This window comes from Cnephaeus nilssonii (assembly GCF_951640355.1).
Source record: "Cnephaeus nilssonii genome assembly, chromosome: 2".
Taxonomy (NCBI): Eukaryota; Metazoa; Chordata; class Mammalia; order Chiroptera; family Vespertilionidae; genus Cnephaeus; species Cnephaeus nilssonii.
The window spans coordinates 114913119-114926393 of record NC_137073.1 but is presented as its reverse complement, the minus strand read 5'-3'; the positions used below and the strand labels follow the sequence as shown (position 1 = coordinate 114926393).

At 53.2% G+C, this 13275-nt stretch overlaps 1 protein-coding gene across 2 annotated transcripts in view; it reads right to left on the bottom strand.

The window, feature by feature from the left end:
* The window catches only part of GPBP1 (GC-rich promoter binding protein 1), a 54795-nt gene extending 52558 nt beyond the window's left edge, over positions 1-2237 (bottom strand). Inside the window, exons 1-2 of one of the 2 annotated variants that reach the window (XM_079784735.1) lie at positions 1960-2237; positions 240-1206 (exon numbers count right to left, since the gene is read on the bottom strand). The gene's annotated coding sequence lies outside the window, so the exon portion shown is untranslated. The remainder of the gene's footprint in view (positions 1-239; positions 1207-1959) is intronic. The other variant, XM_079784736.1, reaches the window with a different exon arrangement.
* Positions 2238-13275: the final 11038 nt, after the last annotated feature.

Sequence of the window (13275 nt, the reverse complement as noted above, 5' to 3'; positions counted from 1 at the left end):
AATAATAACCATATGTACCTTCTTACTTTAGGAGCACAAAAAATTAAAATTTGAACTGTTTGATCTGAAATAGTCTTAAACCTTAACTCTTTCTGCATTTAAAATTAATAGTTGTTTTCAGATTGTCCAGAGCAGTATTATTGGGAGAAACTGAAAGGTTCCAAGAATAACAAAGGATAAATTGACCCTTATTACATTTTACAAATGTCCATTTGACATGCTCACCATATAGTACTTACAAATTCCAACAGGACCGCACAAGAAGGTGCTGGGTTTTTCTCTGTTATCTTTGTGTTTTCCAGTTTGTTTTTTTATTTTGTATCCTCTGAAATAAAATCCAAGTTCTTTGAAGATACTTAACCTATGACTATTTGACATAGAGTTACTTCAAGTCAGCTACCCATACTTCAGTTTTAAAGTTTTCATATGGCTATCTCCAGAATTAGCCAAGTTCCTTGGATTTAAGATTATAAAGTCTTCTTTATTATTCCATGTACTTGTCAGTGTTGTACTTATCCACTCGAGATGAAATATCCAATTTATGGCCCAAAAAGCAAAAACAAAAAGAAAATTTCACATCTGAAGAGCATTCCTGAGCAGCATTAACAGAGACGCAGCTATCTCAACACTGCCACGCTGCTGGGAAACCGCAACATCTTAAATTTCCACGTAAATAAAAGATAAAAGGAAAAAAACTGTTCTCTTTCAGTGTCTTCATTTAGAGAAGCTGTCCCATTGTGACATGAAAAGGGCTGAGGTCAGAAATTCCTAAAAGTTTTAGTAAGGGTGAACATAAACTGCCATGGAGCTTCAGCAATATTTAAACAGTAATTGGAAACTTCCGAAACTACCCAATGCGCAAATCAAGCGTATCTTACAGTTTCGGCTGAAAACACCACAGGGGTGGGGAAGGCCCCCCCAAAAAACACAAAAACACACAAAAAACAAAGCAGCAGCTGAAACACTTTAACCGGTTATATAATCCGTTTGAACCAAAATACTGACGAACGCCGGGGTTTCCGTTTAAGCAGCTTGCGGGGCTGTTGGCTATCAATTCGCTTCAGAGACGATTCTCGCCAATTTCAGTAAACTTCTGGGGCAAAATCATCCAAAAGCATTGTAATCCCAAAATGGCCACTTGAACTATCCGGGGCCTTGTACACAAACCCTAGAAGAGGATCTTCATACCTGAGTAATTTCGATCACCTGTAAAAGTTGAGTAAAAAAAAACAAACAACAAACTTGCATTACACCGAGGTTTGAAGGGGAGCTGGAAATTCACCCGGGAGAGCGGGGCCCGAGGAGCGGGGCCACCTCGGCGGGGAGCCCCGGGTCTGGAGGGGGCTGAGCCGGGGCCGGAGGGGGAAAGGGCTCCCCAGTGGGGGCGGGGGGCGCGGGGTCACGCGGTTATGTAAGGGAACCCACACCTCCCGGCGCGCGTTACCGCCGAGAGGAGCGCCCAGCGCAGGGCACCGTCCGCGGGGTCCGCCCCAGGCGCCGGGAGGAGGAGGACAGGTGCGGGGCCACCGCCGTCCCTGCCACTCGGGCAACCCGCCCCGCGGAGCTGCAGGGCCGAGGGCCGAGAGGGGGCCGGGGGCGACCCCGGCCCGAGCCGGCCTCCGCGGGGCAGAGCGCGCTCCGGCTCCCGGGACGCAGGAAACAGCTCCTTCCGGCGCGCCCGCCCGCCCGCCACGCAGGGCCGCTCCGACCCGGGCGGGAGCGGCCGAAAGCGCGGCCGAGGCCCCGGCCCGCCCCGAGCGCCCGGCCCGGCCCGGCCCCGCCGTCCCGCCGCCCGACCCACGCAGCCGCGCAAGGCCCCGCGCCGGCCCGCCCTCGACTCCGCGCTCCCGCACCCCGTCCGCGGGCACCTCGCACCGCGCGCCGCCAACGCCGCCCCGACCCCGGCCCGACGCCCACTCGCCACCCGCCGACGCCGGCGCGGGCCCCGACCCCCGTTACCTTCTGCCCCCGCAGGTGCCCGGCCTGGGGTGCGGGCGCTGGGTCCGGGACGAGGCTCTCGGTACTTTGAATAATCCCCTTTTGCCGCTTTTCCCTCCCCCACAACCAGTCTCCGTCCCAAAATGGCGCCGACCCGGTCCGCAATATTCTGGGACAAGTCTCGCGAGATAAGGGACGGCGGCGAGGCCGGGACGGAACTGGAGGGCCGAGGGGAAGGGAGGGGAGGCGGGGCGCGGACCAGCAGCAGCGAGGCCGGGTGTGGAGACAACGCCGCGAGCGCAGGAGCCGACTGGGCGGGGCCGCACGGGGAGCTCCTCCACCTCGGAACCTTCCGGCCCGCGCAGCCGCACACGCCCCGCCGGAGACGCCCCGCCCTCTACGCCGGCGGCGGGGGAGGGGCGGGGCGCGGCTACGGCCGGGGGCGGGGCTACGCGGGGGCGGGGCCGCGAGGAGGCCCCCAGGCTGGCGCGGGGGGCGGGGCTCCGCGCGGTGACGTCATCAGCAGCTGGAGCGGGGATTACCCCCTGCTGCTGACGTGCGCGCCCGGAACAATCGGGAAGGTTCGGCGGAAGGGGATTCCCCGCCCCCCCGGAGCCTCTCCGCGGGCCCTCGCCCCGCCGGGGGCCGCCCAGCGCCTACCCCACCGGGTGGGAACGCCGCGCCTCCCGCTGGGTCCGGCGCTGGGCCGGGCGGACGCGGGTCACGTACTCGCGATGCGCGGTTCCACGCGGGAAGCGCGGGCGGTGCTGGCCCGGCGTCCCGGCGCCGATGCGCACGCCCTTCGCCGGGGAGCCGGTGCTGCCGCCGCAGGACGCTCCGGGGCGCTGGGCGCGGACTCCAGGATCAGTGGGCCGGGCATTGCCGCGGGTGTGGGGGCCGAGCCTACAGCCTCCGTCCCGCGCCGCCCACGCGGCCTTAAATGAACGTCGTGGCAGTCGCTGCGCGTTGTAAGGGAAAACCCTCCGACACCTGAGAAGTTAGCCTCGCAGGGGGAAGGCGAGCCGCTGGGGCGAGGGGGAGGGAAAGCCCAGAAAACCAATATATATGTGTGTATATCAACAATAATAACAGGGCCATATGCTCATTAGACCAGACAGCCCGACGTCCTTCCGGATGTCCTTCGGGACAAAGCCGGGGTGGCTGCCGGGGCCCAGGGCAGGCAGCAGCGGTGGGGTGATGGGGGCAGCGCCCTCCCCTGATAGGACCCTTGCCTCCTGCAGACAGAAGCCAGACTGCGGCTTAGGCCCGCTGCACACGGGGAGCCAGCCTAAGCCATCAGTAGGACATCCCCTGAGGGCTCCCGGACTGTGAGAGGGACACACACACACACACACACACACACACACACACACACACGTGCACGAATTTTCATGCACTGGGCCTCTATAGTAAGGTGACCGGACGTCCCGCTTTTGGCGGGACAGTCCCGATTTTTAACAATTTGTCCCGCGTCCCGCGGCGTTTTAAAAAAAGTCCCGATTTTTGGAAAGAATGCACGACAAGCTAGGGAACAGCGGGAGAACGGGAGGGGAATATACGGTTTTCGGCGGCCATGTGGCTATTTAGCCAGGATATGAGTTTTATATTATTTTTGTTTATTTTATAATGTTAAACTTTAATAATAAATAATTGTTGAGAACTGATTATCGAGAACTGCTTATCAAAGCTCGCATTGTTGATCAGTTGTTAGAATTCGACCACCATTGTTTGGACTTAATGAACAATGGCATTTTTTGGGATTGGCAACGACGAAAACATTTTGTAACTGTCTCTCAGACGATACACATCATACTGTGTGCTAGTAAGCTAGTTAAACAAGTGATGTCATTAAAAATCAGCTATTCAGATAATTTAGGTAAGGAATTTATTTATTTCATAAATACATAAATTTTCTTGAATTTAGCAGACAGTACTCGTATTATTTATATTTTATAGTGGCGGCAAAAAGTCTAGCGCCGGCCTTGAAAGTGACACTTACGACTTACGTTACGGCAAATTCAGAGGAAAAATAATACAAGTTAGTATTGTTATTACTTAGGAAGAAATATAGGATTAAAATAATTTTTAAAATATAGTTACTTTATAACAATCAAATTAATTTAATTTATAAACTAACAATAAAATATGTTCATGTAATTATGTACCTACTTACTGTGTTTTTAAGCACTATGTATATAATAATTTATAATATAATTTTAAATTATTTTTTTAGATTTTTAACATAATGAGTAAGAAAAGAGGATGCAAATTCAATGATGATCTAAGAAGTGAATTTCCTTTTATTAAAAAAAAAAAGCAATTACAATATAGACCAAATTTTTAATCAAGAACACCCCCCCTCCCCAGGGCCGAAACCGGTTTGGCTCAGTGGATAGAGCGTCGGCCTGCGGACTTAAGGGTCCCAGGTTAGATTCTGGTCAAGGGCATGTACCTTGGTTGCGGGCACATCCCCAGTAGGGGGTGTGCAAGAGGCAGCTGATCAATGTTTCTCTCTCATCGATGTTTCTAACTCTCTATCCCTCTCTCTTCCTCTCTGTAAAAAAAATCATTAAAATATTTTTTTTTAAAAAAGACACTCCCCCACCCCCCCCCACCCTCCCTGGTCAATGGTGTCCCGCTTTACCAATGTTAAAATCTGGTCACCTTACTCTATAGAGATATAGATATAGATATAAACTTTAAAAAAAAAAAACAACCGAATCTAGCAGCCATTTCTGCTCTGGGGCCGCTCATGCAAACTGCAGAGGATAAGCCTAGACCAGTGGTCGGCAAACCGCGGCGCGTGAGCCCGGTTTGCCGCTCTGTTGACTAATGAGTTTGCCGACCACTTGCCTAGACAAACTGCCTGCCTGCAGAGTTCTTATAAAGGAGTTCCTAGAATTCTACTTCTCCCAATAGGACTGAGGCCTCCCCCAACCAATGGAAACTTCGAAGCTCCAACTAACCACATGGCTGTATTCTGGCCAATCAGGACAGTGCCTTTTGGGTCAATCATGAGGCCAGACCAATCAGGGTTCAGGGGTGGGGATTGTGTCTGTATAAGCCAGCTTCCTGATGGCTGTGAGCACACACTTTGCCTTCCCTCTACCCTTATCCTGCGAAGATGTTCTTTGTCACTGTCCCTACACTTACCACCCTAGATTGAAATTGCCAATTTTCTTATCTGTCTCTATCATTGGACTGAAAGGTCTTTGAATACAGCCAGTAGGTCTTCTTCATGTCTATTCATAGCAACTAGTACACTTTTAGGCAGAGTAAATTCTCCAGTATTTATTTATTATTATTATTATTTTGTCAATCCTTACTGGAGAATATTTTTCCACTGATTTTTTTTTGGAGAGAGCAGAAGGGAGGAGGAAAGACAAAGAGAGAGAAACATCAATGTGAGACAGACACATCAATTGGTTGCCTCCCCCATGGGTCCTGACCAGGGCTACTATCGAGCTCGCAAGGGAGGTACTTGCCCTTGACCGGACTTGAACCTGGGACCTTCAGGCCACAGACCAACGCTCTATCCACTAAGCCAAACTGGCCAGGGCTCTCCAGTATTTATTAAATACATGACTTCCCCACCTTTAGTATTGTTTCAGTCATTCACTACCTGTAGTTCTCAGAATTTCCCTTGTTGAACATTCTGCACCAGTATTATTCCCTTTCATTATAAATTGCCTTTCCCCTCCCCACTCTCTACTTTGAAAATTCTTATTCTTACCCCTAGAGACCCTGTTCAAAGAACACTCATGTGAACAACCATCCGGTAAAACTCAGAACTTACTCCTCTGGACTCTCACAAGGCTCTGCACTCACTTTTATCACTATTTGTTCCTCCTGTTCCCTTTCTATATACTGTATATATGTGTTTTTTAATTAATTTCAGAGAGGAAGGGAGAGGGAGCTTAAGTTAGAAACATCAATGATGAGAGAGAATCACTGATCGGCTGCCTCCTTCACGCCCCCTACTGGGGATCAAGCCTGCAACCTGGGCATGTGCCCTGACCGGAATCGAACCCAGGACCCTTCGGTCTGCAGGCCGATGCTCTATCCACGGAGCCACACCGGCCAGGGCTGTTCCCCTTTCTAGATGGTGAGATCCTGGCCTGGGACACTGCCCCTCACCCAAAGCTCAGCCTGTAAAAGGGTGGATGGGCGGCTGAAGCATCCAGAACTCACTTGGCCCCGGTCCCCAAGCACCAGCCCAGCCCGGTGGCCTCTGGGCGCCTGCCGGGTGCACAGGTTCTTGCCTACTCTCTGTCCACCCGGACTGTGGCCCTGCTTTTGCCCTCCTGGGTCACAGATGGCCCGAGCTGATGCTCTGGTATCCTTCAGGAGAAAGTCAGAAACGGACACAGCCTTTCTCCTATCATCAAACATACGTGCATGCTCCTCTTTCTTTCTGGCAAGTTTCACAATTTTGTGCTGATCTCTTTAATGGGTCCCTCGCCTCAGTGGGTTTCACAAGGGCAGAGCCCATGCCCTCTCGTCCCCGCTGTGTCCCCTGTGCCTGGGACCATGCTGGGCACACAGGTATCCCATAAGCACCACCTGGATGGGCAAAGGACGGGAGGGCGGCAACAACAACATTCTGAAGAGAAACGTTTTAGGGAGAATCCCGCTCTACAAGATAGAAAATATTTCCTTTTCAATGAAAACATGTTATGTTAAAAAAAGCGAGAAGTGATAGAGTGTCATTTTAACTTTGAGAAGATGTGTGTCGTCTTTAATCATGATGACATCTGATGATAAATTTGATCAATAAATCTGTTATTAATTTCAATTTTTTAAGCATAAAAGTAGTATGTGCTTGGTAGAGAAAGCTTCACAGACGCAGAAAAGCATAAGCAAATGAAAATTCCCTATAATCCACCACCCAGAAACGATGGCCCTTAAGTATTAATGTGCCCCTTCACGTAGTCCTTGCATATTTCTGTGTCATAGTGGATATACAGCTTGATATCCATTTTTTATTCCATATGTTCTAAAATTTCCCCTATTTAACCTGTTCTCTATTTTGTTTCTGTCCCATTTTAAGGATTAACATAACATTTGAGTTCTCTCCCATCCCTGATGTTTCTATCTCTCTCTCTCCCTTTCTCTCTCTGAAATCAGTAAAAACGTTTTTTAAGTAAAGATTTGATGGTAAGAAGGAAAGAGGAATGGCTGTCCAACATCCACTATCACCGCAGCAATGGGCAAAGGACACAGTGGACAGACAACCACATAGACACAGCGAGGGTGCGGAGGCCATGCTGAGACAATGAAGAGGGACGTGTGCGCACAGGACACCTGCCTCAGGCCCAGTCTCCAGGCTGCGAGGGCCTTTCCTGGCACCACAGGTAGCTAAGCGGACTGTGTTGGGAACGGCCCCGCCCAAGGTCAGGTCCCGAGTGACCCCTAATAGATGTGTCCTCATTGCAGGCCGCTGGGCTCACTCGGGAGGACGCCTGGAGGGGTGTAGTGGCTCCAGCACAGGGGGGTCTGTGGGGACCTGGACGCTGCCCCAGGCAAACAAGGCTGACAGAAGTGGGAAGGACAGACTGCGGTCAGCGGTGCTGTCCAGCAGGGGAGCGTCCTGGGTGACCCAACTGGACGCCCACCATGCCGAGGTGACCGGACGTTTCGAAGGGAGAATGCAGGCTGGGGAGGGAGCGGAGACTCAGGGAGTCCGGGAAATGAGAAATTACAAGAATCCGGAGGGGTTGGTGCATGGAGTCCCAGCTGGTGTGTAACTGCCCTTATCGCCGTGGGACTCGTACCTCCCGGAGCGGGGGCGGTGCGGCCGGAACGGCCAGCTCTCCTGGCCACGCCGAGCTTCCTCAGGCCGGCACTGGGCCATCCTGGCCTTGAACGTCGGAACAGCTGTCAGTGTTGTTCGCGTCTTTATTGGCCAAGGTCGAGGCCTGGCCGAGAAAGGGCTCCGAGGTGGCTGGCTAGAGTCTGGTCAGGGGGGGACTCGGTCAAAACCAGGGGTGGAGGGAGGGGCACATGGGGCCAGGACAAAAGCCAGTAAGAGCCTGCAAATACGGTCTCTAAAGTTAGACCTGTTTGGGGTGGGGCGGGGTATGAAGCCTCTGGAAAAGGGCCCGCCTGTGGCCTCCGTCTGCTCCAGAGGGCCCCCTATCGGTCACAACCCCACAAGTCCCCTCCGCCCCACAGCCAGGCCTCCTCGCCCACCCCCTCCGAATTCAACACCAGGGGGCGATGCAACCTCACAACCCCCGGGGAGGAGCAAAATGGAGAAAAACCTGACCTCGCCCTCCTCCCACCACAGGTTTAACACCTGGAGGAATGGAGCGTGAGGGAGGAGAAAGCTTCAGGGATAGAGGTTAGGGGCAGACTGGCTGATATCGCAGCTAAAAGTGACTGAAGATGCGACAGATCACGCCCAGGACGCTGTCCTGAGACAGACCCATTCTAGAGAGAGGGTTTCCACGCACAGATCTGGGACGGGAGCGGGTGTTTTCTGTTTGCACGCTACCAAGCCTCATGCATTTATGTAACGGCTCATGCACCCTCCCTCCTCCACCACCTCCTCTTCCAAACATCCCCTGACCATGAGCCCGTTTGCATATACGAAACACGGTGCGCCGGCAAATATGTGCGCTCACATGCAGCCGGGAGCTGCCCTGGTTTCCGTGGTGTTCTGAAGGGGTCCGTGGATCACAGCGTGAAAAGCTCTTACCTGTGGCCGGCGGGTCCTAGCCCTCCATATCCACGCCCTCCTCCCACGTTTAACAATAACATGTTGTGGTGCCCCTTACTATAATAAACTGGAAGGGATTTGTCATAAACACACAGCCCAGCGTGGGCCTGGCAGCCCCTGGAACGCCTAAGGGCGTGGTCATATGTCTGTCCTGTCGCAGAACAAGACAACAGGCCCAGGAGGGCTGCGCGGTGCTGAGCCTCGAGCCACCAAATGAAGGCGTGACTGGTGGTCGTGTGGGCTCCTCAGAAACGGACTCTGAAGCCAGAGGCCAGCACTGCCCTGGTCCGCACCAGGGAGGTCACTGGGCGGGTAGCCCTGCCGTCCCCTGAGGACGGGACTTGTACCAACCAGCCTGCTGTTTCCATCTGTGTCACCTCCTCCTCCCGCTCGCTCTGTCCACAGTCCCCTTCGCACAGCTCCCCAGAGCGCCTCTCGGGGCGGAATCAGAGGCTGCCGACTCCAATCCAGTTTGCACTCAGATAAAGTTAACATTTTGAACGTGCCTCAGTGTTTGGAGTCATTGACTGCTAAAGCTCCAAAGGCGGACGGTAACACGTGTGGACACTGATTGGAGCAGCTCTGGGCGAGCTGCCACCGTGTGGTTTTCTAAAGTCCTGCCTGCTTCCCCACTGGCTGGCGTGGCTCAGCGGTTGAGTGTAGACCTAGGAACCAGGAGGTCACGGTTCGCTTCCTGGTCAGGGCACGTGTCCGGATTGCTGGCTCGAAACCCCGTGTAGGGTGTGCAGGAGGCAGCCAATCCATGATTCTCTCTCTTTATGGTTGTTTCTCTCTCTCCCTCCCTTCCTCTCTGAAATCAATAAAAATATATTTAAAAATTTAAAAAGTTCTGCATGTTTCTTAGTAGTTTCCCACAAAGGGAAGTACCCTTGGCTTTTTGTTTGTTTGTTTAAAATATATTTGTATTGGTTTTAGAGGGGAAGGGAGAAGGAAAGAGAGAGAGAGAAACAGCAATGTTAAGAATCATTGACCAGCTGCCTCCTGCACACCCCACACGGGGATCGAGCCCGCCATCGAGCCCACAACCCGGGCCTGTGCCCTGACCAGGAATGGGACTGTGACCTCCTGGTTCATAGGTCGACACTCAGCCACTGAGCCCTGCGGGCCAGGTGGAAAGCACCGATTTCCTTCGCTTTACCAGCACTTGCTTTCCTAGCAAATTCAACATCCGTTACAGCCAAGCAAGAAATACTCAGTGTCTATCTTTTAAAAGAAGGTGGGTTGGCTGAATGTAAGTTTACTGAATGCGCTCTCTGTAACAATCAGAACGCCCGCCCGCACAGTTCCCAGATGCCCTCAGGGCAAGTCAGTTAGCGGCTGGCCTTGGGGAAGGTTGTGAAGGTCAGGTCACCTCCCGCCCCCGCCCGCCTCTCCCTCCGGCTCTGGCTCCTGCCCACCCCGCCCTCCACTCCCTCCTGAAGGAGAATTCCGGCTAGGAGAGGACCCTCCTCACAGAAATGCTAATGATTGAGGAGATCTCCTGATCCGACTATCGGAGAAGGCCAAACCCTGATGGACTCTCGGATGCTCTAAAACTCCCTTAACCGTCACCGCGTCACGTGGGTCTCAGCCTTTCCTTCGTGGGGACCTGGCTTTCGGGGAGCATCTCCCTGCGTGGGGGACTCTCCTGTAAAAGGCCCAGAGCCGTGCTGACGGCCCAATCACAGATGACAAGTCTCCTAACTCGGGGATCTCTGACTTCTGGGCCCGCTTCTCCCAGGCCCCTCAGCACCGACTCCCAGCCCTCACCCTCCCTTCAGGCCTCTGACCCCCCTCACTGGGGCTCCCAGCGCCCAGCACCCAGCGCCCAGCTCACTGAGATCCCTGACGGACACAGTCCTTCCATCCTCTGGCCTCGGTCACTTGCCAAAACAGCTTTCCAGAGCGGCAGCAGCTGGCCCGTCAGGGAGGAAGCCCCGCTGAGACCGCATGGAGACCCACCACTCCGCCGCCTTTCCAGCCTGTGGAGTGTTTGTATTTGAGCCAAACTGAGGCCATGCAGGAAGGCAGGATCGCAAATGCTCCGGACAGTGACCTTAGAAGGTTACATGAGCCCGCCCGGCCCGCGTGGCTCAGTGGCTGAGCGTCGACCTATGAACCAGGAGGTCAGGGTTCGATTCCCGGTCAGGGCACAGGCCCGGGTTGCAGGCTCCATCCCCAGTGTGGGGCGTGCAGGAGGCAGCTGATCCATGATTCTCTCTCATCATGGATGTTTTTCTCTCTCTCCCTCTCCCTTCCTCTCTGAGATCAATAAAAACATGAAGAAAGAAGATTCCATGAAGGTGGAAGAAGGCAAGGAGGGTGGGGAACAAGATAATGGCTCTGTGGAGGGTGGCCATGCCCCGAGGGGTCTCAGAAACAGGCCTCTCAAAGGTGTGCTAACCTCCAGGCACAGGAATAAGGGATGGGGCTGCTCAGTGCAAAGGTCGCCTCTCACTACTGCCCGAGGCGTGGCCTCCCCATGGCCTGGCCAGCTAGGAATTTATGGATCAGCTCTCCCCGTGAGGTGACCGCAGGTTCCATTTACTCCTGAGCCCCTCCTTTCCCAGGTGCCTCTGCTGCCTGCCCCGTGGCCAGCCCAGAATCTGAAACCCCTGCCTCCTGGGGAATAGCCACGCCCTCCCTCCATCTCGTAAGAACCAGGAGTACAACGTTACTCACCCCGGAGGTGCACCTGGGTTAGAGGAAACTGGCAGGAATTTCTGTAGAGACTTTATTGCCCATAAATTGGGCGAAGAAATAAATTTGCCAAAAGCATTCTGCTACCTACAGACCCAAAGGAGAAGTAAAATTGTTTTATGGGAGTGCATAGTTTTTTGAAGTGAATGGCTCTGTTCATTAAAATGGCCAAGTTCTGGAAGATGTTACGTGAATGAAACATGTTGCATCAGTGATCACCATTTGTGTTCTAAGGATCTGATTATCCTAACATCGTACCCTGTGCCTCGGGGCCAATGTCCTTGGCGGTCCCTGACTGATCTGGGAACCTGATGTCGCTTGCTTTCCTGTTCTGTTCTCTTCTTTTATAGCAGAATGACAAGCCAGGGTATGAGAATACTTCGGGGAGATCAGAAAGATCGATATTAATCCTGTATTTCTAAAGTATATTTTTTTATTATTTTATTTCAGAGAGGAAGGGAGAGATAGAAACATCAGTGATGAGAATCACAGATCAGCTGCCTCCTGCACGCCCCCTACAGGGGATGGAGCCCACAACCTGGGCATGTGCCCTGACCACAAAGTGAACCCTAACCTCCTGGTTCATAGGTTGATGCTCAACCCCTGAGCCTCGCCGGCCAGGCTGATGTGGCTTGTTTTCAAATGAAATAGTTGTCTGAGCTTCAGATGCGGGTCCTTCACCTTCATAAACCCTGGAGAAGACCGGCCAGTCCCCATCACTGGGAAATGGGTGCTGACACTTTCAGGGAATTGCCGCTCGGTTGTAAAATTATGGAAGATTACTCTTGTATGTTCCAGATTTGGAACAATAAACATGTACCGCATTTTCTCTCCTTTAACTTTGAGACACGTTAAAAGTACAGAAGCCTGCAGAGGGAGACGAAACTAAGACCTGTGTTCCCACCCCAGAGCGCGCTCTCTCTCTCTCTCTCTCTCTCTCTCTCTCTCTCTCTCTCTCTCTCCTCTCTCGTTTGTAACTGAACCGCGCCCAGCACGGCCAGGGGTGAGCCTGAGGGGGGGCGGTGAAGGATTACAGAAGACAGACAGGAGAATACAGCTGGGGCCAGGTGGGACACTGCTCTCAGATGGAGAGACAGTGCCATGGCCTGCAAGCCGAGTCCTTATTTTATAGTCAGATCCCGCGAGGCAGAGCAAGGGCGTGGTCAAGATGTTTACAATGTTCTCGCGGGTTTCGAATCTACTCAGTTCCATGCACCTGATCACGCTTTGTTCTCGCAGCACTTGCTGCACCTCCCGCAGCCCGTATCACTCAGCCGCGTGGGACCACAGGTTCGGACCATAAGGTCAAGCTTACAAGATAGCCTTTGGCTATAATTGTGCTGGGAGGGCTTTGCCCTCCACGCTGGGACCTGCACGTGGCTTTGCCACAAGAGGACGGTGCCCTCTCATTAGTCCAAGGTGTGAAACTGTCCAAACTGTAGCCGCGCTCCACAGTGACCAGCAGAGCAAAACCGGATGAGCAGGGGTTACAGACGGACGCTCCAGATGAGCCCCCCCCCCCCCAACAGCCTCAGAGCCTTAGGGGGGGGGTCGTTTTTTGTTGGGGGGTGGGGGGCAGCCGGGTTGCACTTGGAGACTGATTCTACCTTTGTCAGCAATGTATGCAGCCCAGGTTCGTGGTGGGAATTACAGTAATTTCAAAAGCCAGTAACACACAGGACAGTATCTCTTAAACAGTGAAATAAAGAAATAACGTGCTGCAAGCAAGTGACAGACGGGCCGCACTGCTGTTCCAGGCCAGGGCGGGGAAGGGACAAAGTCCAGGTTGCATGCAAGGTGCTCCTGTTCCTGGGAGGACACACCTGAGCGCAGGGACGAGCCGGGCTGATTCCCGCAAAAATAAAAGTGCTGTTGCCAGAGCACATTGCTAGGGAAAGAGACGCCAAGGTGGGTGG